Source organism: Rattus norvegicus, chromosome 11 (genome assembly GCF_021556685.1).
Source record: "Rattus norvegicus strain SHRSP/BbbUtx chromosome 11, alternate assembly SHRSP_T2T, whole genome shotgun sequence".
Classification (NCBI taxonomy): Eukaryota; Metazoa; Chordata; class Mammalia; order Rodentia; family Muridae; genus Rattus; species Rattus norvegicus.
The window spans coordinates 73,857,214-73,873,660 of NC_141544.1; the positions used below are offsets into that span (position 1 = coordinate 73,857,214).

A 16,447-nucleotide genomic window follows, 5' to 3' on the forward strand; every position below is an offset into this window, starting at 1 on the left:
CACGGTGGGATGGAATACCTTTACTGGATCCTCATTTTAACGCCTTTCTAAGTGGTGACCAAATTACAGTGTAATGAGATGTGACCATCTGTTATCTAGTAAATAAAATGACCTGGCACAGTTTAATTTTCACAAGTGCCTAATCTATTCATGCCAACAATAAGCCAGAGGAAGATCACAGGAATCCAGATTAGATGTGTGACACCTTTTCAGTAAAGCTTTCCTGAGATGTGCCTAGATGAATGTCATAGCTTATGACCTGTATTCCGCCTTTAAAATGCTTTCATACTTTCTTGCTATAACAATTATCAAGAGATGCCTTATCTTCCTACTTATAAACTTAGATAAAAGGAAAAGTATCATCTATATAGTGAGATACTGTGGTGTTTCTGGTGTTACTTAACTTCTTGTGTTCTCCTAGAAAAATAAAATATTGTTTTTACTAACTGTAAGTAAACTATGAGCCATTGTTCAGGAAATACTGTGTTCCTCATCTAGCATTGTGTAAAGGCATGGCTGTCTTATAACCCACATGTTTATGAGAAGACATAAAACAACATGACCACATGGGTAACGATCTACAGCAAAAGCACAAGCTTCTCAGAATAAGTGGTCTGCATTGAGTTTTGAATACTTTTATGCAATGGCCTAAAATGACTGACACTTTGGAATATGGTAGTATACATCTGCAGTCTTATTTAGGATGGTGGGATTGGAAAAATGCTATGAGGTTGAGAATGGCCTGTGTTACATTTTGAATAATAGAGCAGCAAGGGCCATAAATGGAGACTCTGGAAAAAAAGCACCAAAACAACAACAACAAAAAAACCTAAAGCAAACTAAATAAAGAAAAGGATTAATGATGCCATGCCCAATTTTGTTCTCAGCCTGTGAATAAACACTTCTGTAAAAGAAATCCCAGGTTTAGTATAAATACCTACAAATGAGAATTTCACTGTCTTGTGTATTTTCATAAACTATATTGTATAGGTACCAGAAAAAGGTTTTAAAAGGGATAGTATACCAAGTTCAGGTGGAGAGTAAAAGATTGGAAGCAGCTTTTAAGACCGCACTGGTTTTCTTCTTATATCAAGGACTCAAAAATACTCCAAGGAACTTGAGGACATAGCTAGTATGACTGAAGAACTGAATCGTGGGGTTTAATTTCCAGTAATGTAAGTTACACATCTCTGCATGGTTATCTTACTGACTATGTAGACGGAGAAATCAATGTATTAGAAAAGCAAATATGGCGTTCTTTAAGACACCATAGTATCATATCTTATACTATATTACAAATATTAGAGGGCATTTTTCAGGCCTACGAAGGTAGAAAACATGGGATCGTGGCATGAGAAATAGAAGTGTTCTGCTCATAGAGCCTTACTTGCTGCCAGAGTTGAGTCTTTTGTATCTCCTTAGGACAAAGAGGTTTCTTCCTCTCCATGGAGATAGCTGATCTCACTAACATTTATAAGCACTCCTCTGGAAGCCATGTTCCAAATTCAAATGAATCTGGAACATTAAACCCTAAATAATGAATGAAATATTCTGGTCACTTGAAAACGGGGACGTTTTCCAATCTGAATCATTACGAGAAATTAACATAAAGAACGCTTGTGTAACATGGGATTATGTGGTATTTATGGCTGATTCTACTGATAGGTTTGTCTCTTCTTTAAAATAGCATGCACATAAAACTCTGATATGAATTTCTGTCTCCAAATAAAAACGCAGACAACTGCCCTTTTAATAATGATTTGATTGTATCTGATACCTTCCATTTTCCGAGAAGCTCTTGATTATATGACATTTTTATTGACTTTACAGGAGATTCCCACTCCTGACGCAGTAATTTGTTAGATGTTTGGAGTGCAGATGCATGGACAAGGATAAACTATCTGCTTTAGAAATTAGATCCAGGACATTTAAAAGGACAGCTCAAGTAAGGTATGACAAATCTGATTGGAAGAAAGCTATGCAATGCTCTCTGGTATTCCCAGAAAGGGTCAAAACACCCAAGAAGTTACCAGTCAGGATGTCAGTGCCTGTTTTTATATAGCTAACAAACCACTAGACAGAAAAATTGATTTTGTATCTTTAACTCCAACTGGACACTCTTCTAATAAGATCCTTCCTTGGTAAATTCTTTGGGTTATGGGAAATTTTGCCTTGTAGTGGCTAGGAGTTTGAGTACTCTTCAGAGAGATGAATATTTAACAGTCTGTTCAAGAAGAAAGTATGGAGACATTCCAAAGAGTTTAAGTTTTATAGGTCTGCCTGTCATCTAAGGATACATTTGTGTAAAATTCACAGGGGAAATAATGCTGACAAGTGGGAATAAAACTAGTAGACCATACTTGTTTACTGACCACCTCTAGCAAGAATCCAGCTCATAGTATTTACAAACTTCAGAAGAGTGCTAAGACGCCTTTGTAACATCTGTTAAAAGGAACTAGGGAAACAAAAAATGATTGAAATTTAATAAACTGGATTTGGAGTGTTTAATAAGGACAAAGTAAGAAAGATTAGTTTTATGCTTTAGGCTCTAAGATGTGGAAGCCAAAGTCCTAAATTTGATACAGAAACCAACAGTGCCAGAGAGAAGACGGCTCTCTTTCAGAGGCCAGCCTCATTCTAGGAAATGTTTGTGTGTGTTATAACCAATCTTCCAGGGGAGGGCCTTGAACCTAGAGTAGTGATAAGCTGCTCTGATGCAGGCATTCAGGAAGCAGAGGGAAAGAGGGCTGTGAGCTCAAGGCAAGCTTGATCTACTTAACAAATCCCTGGTTACTTAGCGCTGTGTCAGAACAACATTGACCAGGTAAGATCTGCTTCCAGAATATCTGGACTCTACCCACAAAATCACTAACACTGAGCAAATGACCTTCGTCACAGATGAATTTTCATCATCTGTATAGTACGGCAGGATTCCCCATTAGCTTTGTTAAGAAGATAACAAATAGGTCGCCCATAGGATTTGAGCTCACACAGCTCAGGGTCCATCTCCTTAGCAATCGCTTCTTGTAGTTCCTACAATTGTAAGTGATTCATATCTAAGAATCCTTCGAAATTTCTCAAAGGAAATAGAACAACAACAACAACAAAATAGAATGTCTTAGAGATATTTAGATTCACGGAAGGACTGTTCTCGAACAAAACCTTAACTATTAAGCTTCGCCTTGTCATGTCAAAAGAAGCCAGGAGACCAAGACCCAAATGGGTAGACACAGAACTCACAGACTATTCAATGATTTGATGATAACATTTCTTGCTTTGTGTCAGCCAAATTAGTAGTTATCTGTCATTATGTTGGGCCGCCATATTGGCTTGCAACTATTTCCTCACCAGTATGAGCAAAAAATATCCTATATTTCTAGTGTATGACATTTGTGATGCAGATTATTTTTAATGAGAAAAAAACAATAACAAAAAGACCCACAGTAGATCTAAGATCATATAAGCACTTTGCAACAACATATTTTATATGGCCTTCCCTGTATAGTATAGGTTTTTGAAAATCCCAGAGTATCAAATATAATTTTCAAAATCTTTTCGGGGCCTTATGCTACCAGCCTATGTACATATCCCTCAAACAGATATTTCTTAAAGTTTTTTTCTGAGCTGGGTTAATATTATCGAGGCTCTCCTAGGATTGTGGGCCCAGAACTGTACTGTACTCCCCATGCGAGAAAGGTTTTGTTGATGCTTCCTCTATTTATGTAGAAGTTTCTATTTAAGTAACTCAGTCCAATTCCAAAGGAGCAGAACGGAGGAGCCTCTGAGATATAGGGAGGCTGCCAAAGAAGAATTCAACAGAGACTGCATGAGCTGAGGAGACAAGCAGGTGCCACTCGGGCGAGGAGCTGCAACGCTCCCGATGTTGTGCCCAGCATCGTCTCTCCAGTGCTCTTCTGAATGTTAGCTGAGTTTCCTCCCTTCCCCTGTGACTGTACTAGTCACATTCGAGAACATCTGCCAGAGGCTTAATGATGGAGCCTATGGGAACCTAATGAGTGCCCCTCCACCTGTGCAGCTCTACCAGACAGCTGCTTCCCACTCCTCTACAGCCTCACACAGTCCTTCCCCTGGCAGGCGCTCACTGGCTCAACTTCCCCACAGCGTCAGATTGGGTCCGCGCTTTTGTTAGGATTCCATTCATCTCCATTTACCTGACACTTAATGGCGGTGGTGATGCAAAGTCAAACGCCTTTCAAATTGTTTGGGCTTTACAACTCCCTGTGCACTGGCGGAGCCTCAGAAACTTGATCAGAAGAATCCTTGGTCTCAGATAAAGACCCAAGGAAGGAGGTTGTTGTTCTTCAAAAGGGTTGTTTCTCTTTTTGGACCAACAAATCCCACACATAAAATACGGGAACTCCCAAAACCATGGCAATACTTTACAGAGTAACCCGAAACAAGGGATAAATGAATTCAAGTTGGTGAAAGTGTTTTCTGATGAGAATGGCTGCCTGTCAAAACACAGCACAAAAACGAAACAAAACAGAACATGGTACTCAACTTACTAAGTCTACTTTAAAATCTTTGAGAATTATAATTACATCAAAAAATACTCCTTTTTAAAAATATATGAATCTTAATAGAATTTTAGTAACTGTGGAACTTTGAAAAATTGGCTCCTTTGTATTTCCATTCCCTGCTTTGTGAAATGAGAATAATACGGGCATGGTGGGGTCACAGAAAATAAACATATTTTATATACTATATAAAGAGTTCAAAATAGTACCTAATCCAAAACAAATGCTTACAAACTTCGTTATTACTGTTATTACAACAAAGAGCCCATTTTGGAGCGGTTTCTACAGACTTTGAAAGAACATTTGTTCTTGATATGTATTTCCCAAGAATAAATCACCCTTTCAGTGACAGAGGAGAAGTAAATATCCCATAATTGAGAAAAAACACATTTTAAAGTAATGATCTCATTTGGTATATAATCAAGAGCTACAAGATCAAATATTAAAAATATATAACATTGAATGTGAGTTTTGAGACCATTAATTTTCGTCAGTTCACAAATCAGAAACATTATGTGTCATATGAGAAATAATGTAGCCATTTCTTTTCACTCCTGTAGCTTGTATTAAACAAACAAAACAGCAAAAAGCATTTCTGAGCGCCTATATTCCCTGGTTTGATTGTCACTGACCATATGTGTTTGAACACTCTGAGTATAGCCTGCTTTCAGATAACCCGTGCTGTGAATCTGATCTACACACTGGATTCCCTCAGGTATTGTATAAATCAGACTGCTAAACATCTTAATATGTCACCTACACCTGTATTTGTTTAAATGACATTTTAGATTTCACAGGTCAAACACATTATTGAAATCAATCCCATCCATTTCTTTTTATTTGTTTTAATCTGGTGACTAGAAAATTTTAAATTACAGATGTGGCTGCAATTGTATTAGTTTGGAGGAATCGATGCTCTCCACTACTGGTTCCCAAGGACTGGTAGGTAGAAACATTCCCCTAAGTGCTTGAGTGAAAATCATATTCTTGGGCTTTCAGTGACTCTAAATCTAATAGCCAGGTAACTTGTGTTTTCAACAAGAAACTAGATGCCAATGCCTAGTACAGCACACAAGGCAGGATGGGCAGGGTACAAAGTGTGTGCTCTCAGGATAATTTCCACACAAACAATTCCCATTACCAAACATCTAGCATAGTTTTAGAAAGAGGCAGTGTAAGACCTTACTTTAAAGATTTTTAATGGCAAAGTGTAAATCCTGAAACTAAGGTTGTACAGCTAAGCAGAGTCACATGTTGACAGAATTGTGTTCATGGGTAACTTGTAAAATCCCTCCTAAGTCAGTTATTTTTATTAATACTACATACTTTCTGGAGACGAGATATATGTATGATATAAATCACGTTTGTAGAGAAGACTTATTCCATTTAGCCTGTGCATCCCACTTGTCCCATGGTCTCACAGAGCCCTCATTCAGCCAGTAATAAATCCACAACACTGAGCAACTAAATTATAATCCTTACCTACCAGTCACTAGACAAATCACAGCTTGTCTCCACCAGGTCCAGCACACGAGCCTCTTGCTTGGTTGTCACGTTAGAAATTGATCTTTCAACCATAAAGCAGAAACTCTAATAAAAACATCTCACTGAGCAAAGCCAACCCATTCTTCACCAATGTCTGTCTTAGAGATTCTTGTACTGCCAAACACTTCTTTTTGTCTCCTTCTCACAAGTGGGTGTCTTTGCCTCCAGTCTTCTTTCCGTATAGTTTGCTCTCTATTTTGCTTTTGTGTTTTCCCTTGTGGCTGCCTTGGCTACCTCGCATTAGAAGCTCAGCTGAGAAGGCATGCTGATTGGATGGACTGTCCAGTCCCTTCTACACTGCCTGTTTAAAACCCTCATTCTCAGCACAGTATCCCTGACACTGGCTTGGAACTTTGGCTGGTAGTTTCCTATTTCATCATCCAACCAAGCCATGCCACTGAGGGTGGCATGCCTTTACAGCATGCTGGGGTGTTCACTACGGTCACGTCTTGGCAATGAAATGGAAATCCTGGTCTAGGGAAGGGTGTGGCAGAAGCATACGAGGATGTTATCTTGGTTCAAGGGTTTCCAGTTATTCCTTTAAACCTATAATGTTCTATTATGGAAGGTGTGAAGCCGGTGAGAAAACTCCATGCATATTTACTGTAAAATCATGAGGACTTGAATTTGGAGGCCCAGTATTCACACAAAAGCCAAGTGCGGTGCTATACTTCTAACCTCATACTTTGGCACAGAGAGAGGTAGATATGGGGACTGGGGTCTTTGTTGGTAGACAGTCTAGCAGAAGTGATGAGATCTAGGTTTGTTGAGGGATCTGGTCTCAAAAATTTAGGTGAAAAAAGACAATAGACGACACATGTCATTGACCTCTGAGTGTCAGGACTCCACACACTGGAAAGTGTTCCTACATATACATGTGCACACACATGCATACACATGTTCATACACATGCATACACATGTGCACACACATTCATACACAAAACACACACTAATAATTGAGAACTTACTGCTAATAAGTAAATTTAGGCATTGTTGAAAGAAAAAAACATAAAGATCAGATAAAACAATAAAATTTGTGGGGAAAACACAATTGTTGAGTTGGGTGGTATGTAAAAGATATTTAGTTTAGTTCACGATGCAAAACAGCCTATTAACTGGATATAAAATGTAAGTACTAAATTTGTGGCATCACTCTTAGAACTTATAACATTCAACCCATTTCATATTTAATAGAGCCTTCCTTTTCTTATAGGTGATACCGAAACCATACATACACATAAACAAACAAACAAACAAACAAACAAAAACCAGCAACAACAGCACGGAATCACTTGGCCCCAAAATGACAGATTCTGTTGGAAGCTAGTTTTAAACCCTGATCAACTTTTGACTCCTAGTGTGGGCAATATCTTAGACAGTAGGTCTAGACTCTAAGTGCTCAGTCTTAGACGAGCAGGAGTTCGGCCCAGGACACCGTTAGCAATGGCTGAGAGCAGTTCTCTAGATTCGCTGACAGGCTGGTGACAGGTTGGTAGCTTTAGGAACATTTGGACATTGTACATATGTAAGTGGTAGCCAGAGATGCAGAGATCAGGGGTCTTCAGGACCCCCCTAGCTCCAACATCGACTGAAAATGAAATGTGATTCTTTTCTGGCATATGAACCAACATACTCTTTCCCTTTCCCATTGGGTCAGATCTAATAGTGTTTTCAGTCGCATGGAAACACTTCTTCATGACGGAATGGCAAGGCAATTGACCCGAACCACTAAGTTTTGAATGCTTAATCCAACATCTGACACATTAGTTATCTAGTACTTGTTTGTTTGCATTCTTTTTTCCATGATCTTGGGGACAATGACTATACATTAAGTTTCTCTGTTTTTTGCACTGAGCCTAGAAAAGTGCTGAGACACAAAGAGAAACAAGAAAACAAAATAAATAAACGAGGGGACTGAATAGGCATTGACAGAACAACCACCAAGTTGGAAAGCACACCCCGGAGAAATTAGATGTCAAATAGGGATTTGCGCATCTTCTCTTCTGGCTGAGTGGGGAGTAGGGGGTTGGTTCATAGCGCGGAGAATTCTGCAGATTAGAGTCGACTCACAGCTATCAACGTGCCAGGCTCACCCCAGTGCCACCTGGTTAACCAAAGGGCCAGAAGCTATCTCCAGAAGAAAGACTTAAGGGAGCTGGGGAGGTAGAAAGTGGTTCACTGAAGTTCTTGGCATCTGCCTGAGGGCACAGCTGGAGTTATTAATAATCATTCCTCTCATCAGACTCCCGAAAATGAGCACAGAATGAGGAGGGGGGGGAAACAAGTGTTTTGCTACCTCCTGTTTGAATTAATCTCTTCTGACAACTGCTGATTTGCGTTTGTGATTCGAGTCTCCATATGTCTAGCTCTATTGGTCAATTAAGTGCAGAGGGTGACGGGGGGGGGGGAGCGGCGATGCTCAGCTTGATTAAGGAAGAAAGCATCGAGCAGCATTTAGAACGTTTGAAGCAGCCTGTGAAGTTTGACTTCACCCGAGCCAAGCAGAGCAAGGGTGGTGTCTGATGCTGCCAAGAGGGTCAGGGGAGAGTGGAATCTCCGTGCACGGGGCACTAATCCAGAAAGCTGGATTTCAGAGTAAGCGTCCCCAGAGCAATAACAAATAAGTTCGGGAGAATTATGCAGGGGCTTGAATCCTAATGCAAAGTTAGCTCACCTGTCAACCAATTCAAATTGTATTCCTCCCATCTTTGCAATTAATAAGCCACTTTTGATAAAATGTCATGCATTGGGAACCAGGAAAGAGTGGTATGTAATTTGGAGAGCATAGCTTGTGCATTTGAAGAGATCATCTGAAATAGTATTAAGGGACAAGAGAGCACACGTGTTAGAAGAAAACAGTGGAGGAGGAGAGAGAGCATAGCACTAAGTGCAGTCATCAAAACACTTCTTAACTAAAGTTCTAGCCTGACCTGTGTCTATGGCTCATTAATACCGCGCCTTTCATTGCCACCTCCTCGTTTTCAATAAGGCTGATGTGGAGAGCTGGGCACTTTGTCCTCTCACAAATGCAAAATCAAACTTGAGCTAATGGCTCAACAGAATGTTTTGACTGGAAGGATGACAGCCCGAAGACTTTTACGAATCTGATCCTGAAGTACTTCATGAGACTATTTAAAAGAATAGCTAATAAAAATGATAGTACACCATTTTGGAAATGCGAGCCCCATATCAGTGCTGAACAATCATCACAGCAGGTGAAAAGCTCGTTTCAAAGGAACATTATGTCAAGAAGCAGCTATGATGGAAGGATGCAGTTAGGGGCTTAAAATGCCATGGAATATTAGTACGTCTGCTTTCCCTTACGAAAAGATCTGATTTACTGCTAATTCCTGTAACTTCTCTAATCTGTAGAAGAACGGGAGAAGATGGCTATAGGAAACAATGCTTGTGATATAAATGTGTAAAGCATATATCTCTCTTTCTATGTATCGTTTATACACTGACCTACTTACATATTCATCTAGTTCTTTCTAGCAGTATAATCAACACATTTTCCACAATAAAAAATAAGTGCCCTTGGTAAATGATATGATATAAAAAAAGACAAAATAAATGGAAGAACTCCTTTGTGTGTAAAAATAAACTTCATGTTAGTCAATCACTTCTCCACAAGTACTAATTGGCAGGTGAAGTTTAACAGTGCCAGATCTCAGTTAACTACTATAGTTGACTGCAAGCCGCATTATGAATCAACCATGTGTGGATACTGTCAAGGCTGCCCCTATACTCTCAAACTTATATTAATGCAGTGCCTTGACCTGAGTGGTCACAGATCTATTTCCATGTTATTCATTGGAGAGAAAGGAAGATATTTTACCTCTACCTGCATTTTAAAATGTCAGCCAATTTTACATCAAATGAATTGTCTGTGATGGCGAAGAAGCCATGAACATTGTCAATTGGGTAATGGTTGAGTTAAATGATCAGGAGAAGGCAAGCATCTTGGAGAAATAATGGCAGATTAATCAGGCCGTTTCAAAGCTTTGCCTTCAATGGAAAACGTTGAGTTATTTTAAGTGGACTCTTTAAAGCACTGGGCGGAAGTTTCAAATCAGAAATTTTGACCCCAGTGTAAGTTTATTTTAACAAGTAGAATGGCATTTCTAATAGCTAGTGAGTTTTCTGACTGTCAAGGATATTCAAAAGAAAATTGGCAAAAATGCGGCCAGCAATAGCGCTTTCGTTGCCAATTAAGATTCACATCTGGTTGCTTGGCATTGTTGTTCATATGGGGTCTCGAGCCCCTTCAAGCTCTTCCAGTCCTTTCTCTGATTCCTTCAATGGGGGTCCCATTCTCATTTCAGTGGTTTGCTGCTGGCATTCGCCTCTGTATGTGCTGTATTCTGGCTGTGTCTCTCAGAAGAGATCTACATCCGGTTCCTGTAGGCCTGCACTTCTTTGCTTCATCCATCTTATCTTACTGAAAGACTATACATGGACTGACCCTGGGCTCCAACCTCATAGGTAGCAATGAATAGCCTAGAAAAAGCACCAGTGGAAGGGGAAGCCCTTGGTCCTGCCAAGACTGAACACCTAGTGAACGTGATTGTTGGGGGGAGGGTGGTAATGGGGGGAGGATGGGGAGGGGAACACCCATATAGAAGGAGAAGGGGAGGGGTTAGGAGGATGTTGGCCTGGAAACCTGGAAGGGGAATAACAATCAAAATATAAATAAGAAATTCTCAAGTTAATAAAGATAAAAAAATTTTAAAAAAAGACTCACATCTGGATTACTTGGCTTCTAAGCCACTTCTATTTCCAAGATTCTTTGATCTTATTGCATTGCAAAACTTCTACAACTCATTATGTATCTATATGACACATACAAAGTCTTGACATACACCAATAATCAAATAAATTATATCAGTAGGAAATAGAAGAGTTTAATGAATCCTTAGTTTTCAGTTTTATGTATTCCTTAAGTAGTCTTCAAGAAGCGATGCATACCCTGACTGCAATGACTGACATACACTGAGAGAGTTGAGTTGGGTTTGAGGCTGTTTTCTGCACTTGTTAGCTTCTCTTGTTCATATACTGGCTGATTCTTTTGTTGTATATATTACCTTGGGTCTGTCACTTTGCTATAGTTTGTTCATATGTAAATAACAACCTACATTTGGGCCTTTTGTATTATTATTATTATTATTATTATTATTATTATTATTATTATTATTAAAATCAAATCTATAGATTAACTAAACTAGAGTAGGTGTTTTTTAAGTGTAAGTTATTATAATAACTATTGAAAACAAGAATGGAAACATTCAAGGGAAGATATATATGTCTTTTACAAATCTCTGTTGCCAAAAGTAAATACAGGAGTATTTGACTCCCTTAATGTATCTATTCATGAAATTTTAGTTTTACAAGTCACCTAGATGCTGAACATTGGTATTACTGTTAATATTAGAATAGAAAAGAGAAAAGAGAAAATGTAAATCCTCCAATTTTTATCTATCGTCTTTTGTAAATGCCTTCTTTCCCTTCTTAGTGACCAACAATTAGAAAGTCATGCAGAAACTGGTGCATTAAGGAGTTGATTATATGTATAAGTTATAGGTTATCCAAACATAGAGATGTGTACTATCAAAAATGACAACAAAACCAAACAAAAAAGATATGAGTTGCGCCTCTGATTAGATGAAATCAGCGTTGAAAGTCAAGATATTTAAGCAAGTATGAACAATGAACATCACAGAACACTTGGCATCAAGTCTTTAATTTCTGAACTAATACAGAAGTTTACATCACTTGTCTATTGCCATGCAGGAATCATAACAGGAGTGCTGACTTGACTCAAAATGAGATGCGTGCCTTGCAGTTTGCTTGACCTTTCTAGATGGAACCCAGACAAACAGGAGACGAGGGGTGGGTTACAGGCTTTATAGTTCCATGAGGAAAATATTTTAACGGTTTTCTTTTCATTTTTTGTTTCTTTGTTTGTGATTAGAATGGATTAAAACTTTTCTTCTTAGGTTTGAGTTTCAGAAAATTTTTTGTCACAGGCCTAGTGACAAATCAAAACCCCATTGACAGATTTCTCCCAGGGGAGATAAGTCTCGGTTTTCTCACCTGTAAAACTCTTTGGAGATGCTCCATGGATTCAGTGAAGATAGCAAAGTCATACAAAGTTTTGCTAACTTGACCATAAAAATATTAGAATTTGGGTCTTCCTATCAGAATGGGTCAAGCACCGTGCTGTTATCCTTTCTAACACACATGACTTAATGCCCATAGCACCACAAGTCTATTTTAATGAAGTCTGACAAATTAGGCAAGGCAGATGTAAAATATTCAAAACTAAAACAATAAGGTTTTAGATTTGTCCTCACTTCATTGAGCACAAGTTCTATTTGCTATTAAATACACTTGTCTTAAGATTGCGCAAAGTGAATTTATTTTAGCACATGTCATCGCTAGCACAGTCTCTTCTGAAGAAGCAGCGTGCTGTTTTTACCTGTTAATAAAAAGAGAAACTTCTGTTTTTTGCTACCAGGGAAATAAAAGTAAATTTCACACCCACACTTGCTCTAAGTGACTTATTTTCTAGGGTGAACACTGTACTATGTAAATATCATGTCTGTAGTTAACTCCAGCAATGGCATCTAGAGGATTGATATTTTAAAACTAGAATGTAGTTTAGTCATTCAATACACTACGATTGAAACATGTTTCAGGAGAAGTATAAATGCACCCTAAAGTTATATAAAAATCTTTATTAAAAATAACAACAAACAGGTTGAAGCTGAAGAGATGGTTTAACAGTTAAGCGTCGGTCTTTCCTTCTCTTCCAGAGGACGCTTGCTGTGGAATATCTATACCATGATAGTCAGTTCACAACTGTCTGAAATGATAACTCTTGAGGATATCTTCTGGTTTCTCTGGGTATCCACACATGTATGGTTTGCATGTATAAATGTATGGGAAGGTAAATATTAAAAAGCAGCTGGCTATTGTAGGTGGGGAGTTAGACTTTAAGTTCATTTCTCGATGATTTTTCAAAAAAAATAAATAAACCAAGTCCACCCACAAGTTTTAACAAATCTTTATAAGTAGCCTTAAGTAGGTCAAATTAATTTAAAAGTAAACTTTATTTCTAAATAGATTCTAAGAGAATAATCTTACTAAAATATGCACTCAGATGTATGTCAACCTGAAATATATACAAATCTCTTCACTGCAGTAATTTAACTATAAATATATTTTATAAATGACACATATTTTTAGCTTGCTATGTTTTTAAATAAAGTATTTTACTTAAGTTGTGAAAGAAGGCAACAGAAGATCTCATTTACAAGGACATAGTAAAACTTCATGCTCATAGATACCAATTTTTCTTTTTCACTAGATGTATATGTGGTATGTGTCAGTTTAGGCATATGCATACAAATGAGTGTGGCATGTGTGTTGAGGCCCAAGATTGCTTGGAGTATTTCTTTTTTTTTCAATATATAATCTTTTATTGTTCCCATAGAGCCCGAATTGTCCTTGTGATCAGAATCTTGTTTCTGGAGCTAGGAAACTGAGGTCTCATTCATCAGGCTGCTGCACGGTTCCCTTCTCAGAAACATAGATGCCATCCAAAAACTTCCTGATATCCTTGTTTTTAACTGTTGTGGCTTGCTGAATCAGAGCCGTTGAATTTGAAACAAGTTCAATACCGTTTCCTTCAAGGATTAATTCATCCTTCTGGGCTGGAGAGACAGAACAAGCAACACTGGTCCTCATCCGAACCCTCCGGATGTATTTTTCACCCAAGAAATTTTGGATTTCAACCAAAGACCCATTCTCCTGAACAACGACGTTGATAGGGAAGTGAGCACACACAGACCTCCTCTTGTAACGGAAGCCCAGTGTCACACCCTTGATCAAGTTCTGAACACGACTGCAGATGGTTCTGACAGTGGCCAGTTCCTTCCTGTTACCCCACCACTTGTCAACACGGAGCCTTTTCTTTTTCTTCCCAAGGAGACTCAGCTCTACACTGATGTGATTGAAGTCCCTCCGCAGAGTTCCCCTGGGGCCCTTCACAATGACTGTGTGCCCCTTCAGAGTGATGTCGACATTTTCTGGAATGTTCACAGACAGTCTGATTGCTGTGAAAGGTCTTCATTCTTGCGGTAGATGGGGCAAAGAGACGGTTCGAGTATTTCTTAATGCTTTGTCACTGAGGCAGTCTTTTAGCTAAAGCCAGAAATTGCTCATATGACTTCTTTAGTCAACCTGCTTATTTTGGGAACTCTGACTTCCGAGTAGTGGAATTTCTGGTGGCTTCCCATAGCCACCGGCATTTCTGTTCTTTCTCGGCAAGAAATTCAGGTCCTCATAGGCACCAGATATTCAGAAAGACTTGAATTATTGAGCCATTTTCCCTGCTGGTTCCCCCCTCCTCCCCATAGGCATATTTTGAAAGATGGAGAATAAGTAAAATATTAACAATTCTTAAAACTTGATAATACGGTTTCTTTCTGGTGTTCTTCCTTTTTAGTTTGATTTCCCAGACTTTCTGAATTTGTAAAGTGGATGTAACATGAACAATAAAGATATTAAAATATATTTGAGGGAAATGAAAATATGAAGGAGGAACATATGTGAGTTTTCGTATTATTCTAATGAGATGCTTTACTAGGGACCATATGTAGGCAAAGTGCATTCAGACTGTTCTGATACAATGAATATTTGACAAAATGTAAATAACAACCTACATTTGGGCCTTTTGTATTATTATTATTATTATTATTATTATTATTAAAATCCATTTAATTCCATAAAACATTGAACATAATGGAAGAAATGAGTGATGAAAACCCTCACAATCTTAGCTTAGTATAATAATTGTAGAGCTTTCAAAATACTGGTACCAACTGGTGCACAGGAAACAGGGTAAATGCTATAAGAATTTGCTAAAGAAAGGAAAGAGTGGCTACTCCTCTGTGACCTGAAGAGGAGTTTTGCCTCTGTTCCTAAGGAACGTATTTTTAGTTATCTTTCAAAAATACGTCAAATTTTCTCTCATGATAGAAAAAACGTATAAAACCTATTAGAACAAAAATGGAATTGCTTACATCAAATCTAAAATAATAAATATTAATTTATTTATTAATTAATCACAAAGTATTATTTAAAATAATAAATCTTTGTTTTTTATAACTATATACAATAGTTATATACAGAAAAATCAAGGTGGTTATAAACAGAGGACCACGGTGCGTGGTTGACTTATAAACACTGTCCCAGGAGAGCTCCTGAGTCCTCAGATTTCACATTGGCTACCATAGTTTTACTCTAAAGGTTTTTCTCATGGACATATGCTACCAATGTCCCTCAACCCTGGACTGAGACCAATCATGCTGTAAACAAGGACTACAGCTCTATAGTGTTTCAGTTCACCTTGAGTTTTGCCTTCAAAAAACATTCCCATTTCCCAGTCCTTGGATATTTGTGTAGTTTATTATGGTTTGGTTATTCTACATAAATATCATTAGTGTTTAGAGAATTTCCCTTTCATCATTTTTTTATGTTGTCAAGGGAAAAACAACATTGTACTGTGTTTTCTCAATAACTGGTCTCAATTACATATGCCTATGTATCAGTTCCCCTTTACAATACTAGAGTCCACACACCTTTCTCCCTTTCTGCCATGATGCACAAAGTCAAACAGAAGCCAGGTAGCGACTGTCTACAGGGTAGAGTCTGCAGTCCCATGTTCTTTGATGCTTGCATCACAGCAGGAGGCCTTCAAAATTGGCTATGTCACTTTAAATATAATAGACAATAAATCATCCCTCTGAGACAGCCCCTAAGGAAAACAGGAGGTGGGGTGGGGGAATAGAAGTAGCATTTAAAAGCCCTTTTCTATTACATGCCTCTCGGGAGCTTTTAAAATTGGAGCTCCTTGAAAGTGAATTTTATGCTTTGGGGGGCTTTTAGAAATGCTTCTGGAATTAACCTTGTAATTCTAGGACCACATCTTCCATTAGATCCTTCAGCCTGGCAGCCTTTATTATACTGCTTTTACCATACTTACTGGCTTCCTCCTGTGTTCCTTCCCTGGGATTCCCTCAACAGACAACCTGCCTCTCTCCTTTCATGTGGCTTTGATGCTCTTTCTCCTTGGGATATTTTCATTTGGTCTTTTCTTCTGTCTTCTCCTTCCCTTTTCTTCTTATACTCTAATTTCAGTCAGTTCCTCTCCAGGTTACCCTCCGGTGTTTTGAACTTCAGATACAGATAAACTTAACACCCAGCAGCTGACCTAGACTTTTCTACCTTCCTTTTCCTATGGGGAAATGTTCCTACTACTTGTAGGAAACATACCTACCCTGCTCTTTCTCCTTCTTA

General features: G+C 38.4%; 1 protein-coding gene and 1 pseudogene across 2 annotated transcripts in view; both read right to left on the reverse strand.

The window, feature by feature from the left end:
- The window catches only part of Lsamp (limbic system-associated membrane protein), a 2,169,253-nt gene that overhangs the window by 1,558,928 nt on the left and 593,878 nt on the right, over nucleotides 1–16,447 (reverse strand). The gene's annotated exons all lie outside the window — the stretch shown is intronic.
- Nucleotides 13,543–14,301, reverse strand: LOC148002605 (large ribosomal subunit protein uL6 pseudogene; annotated as a pseudogene).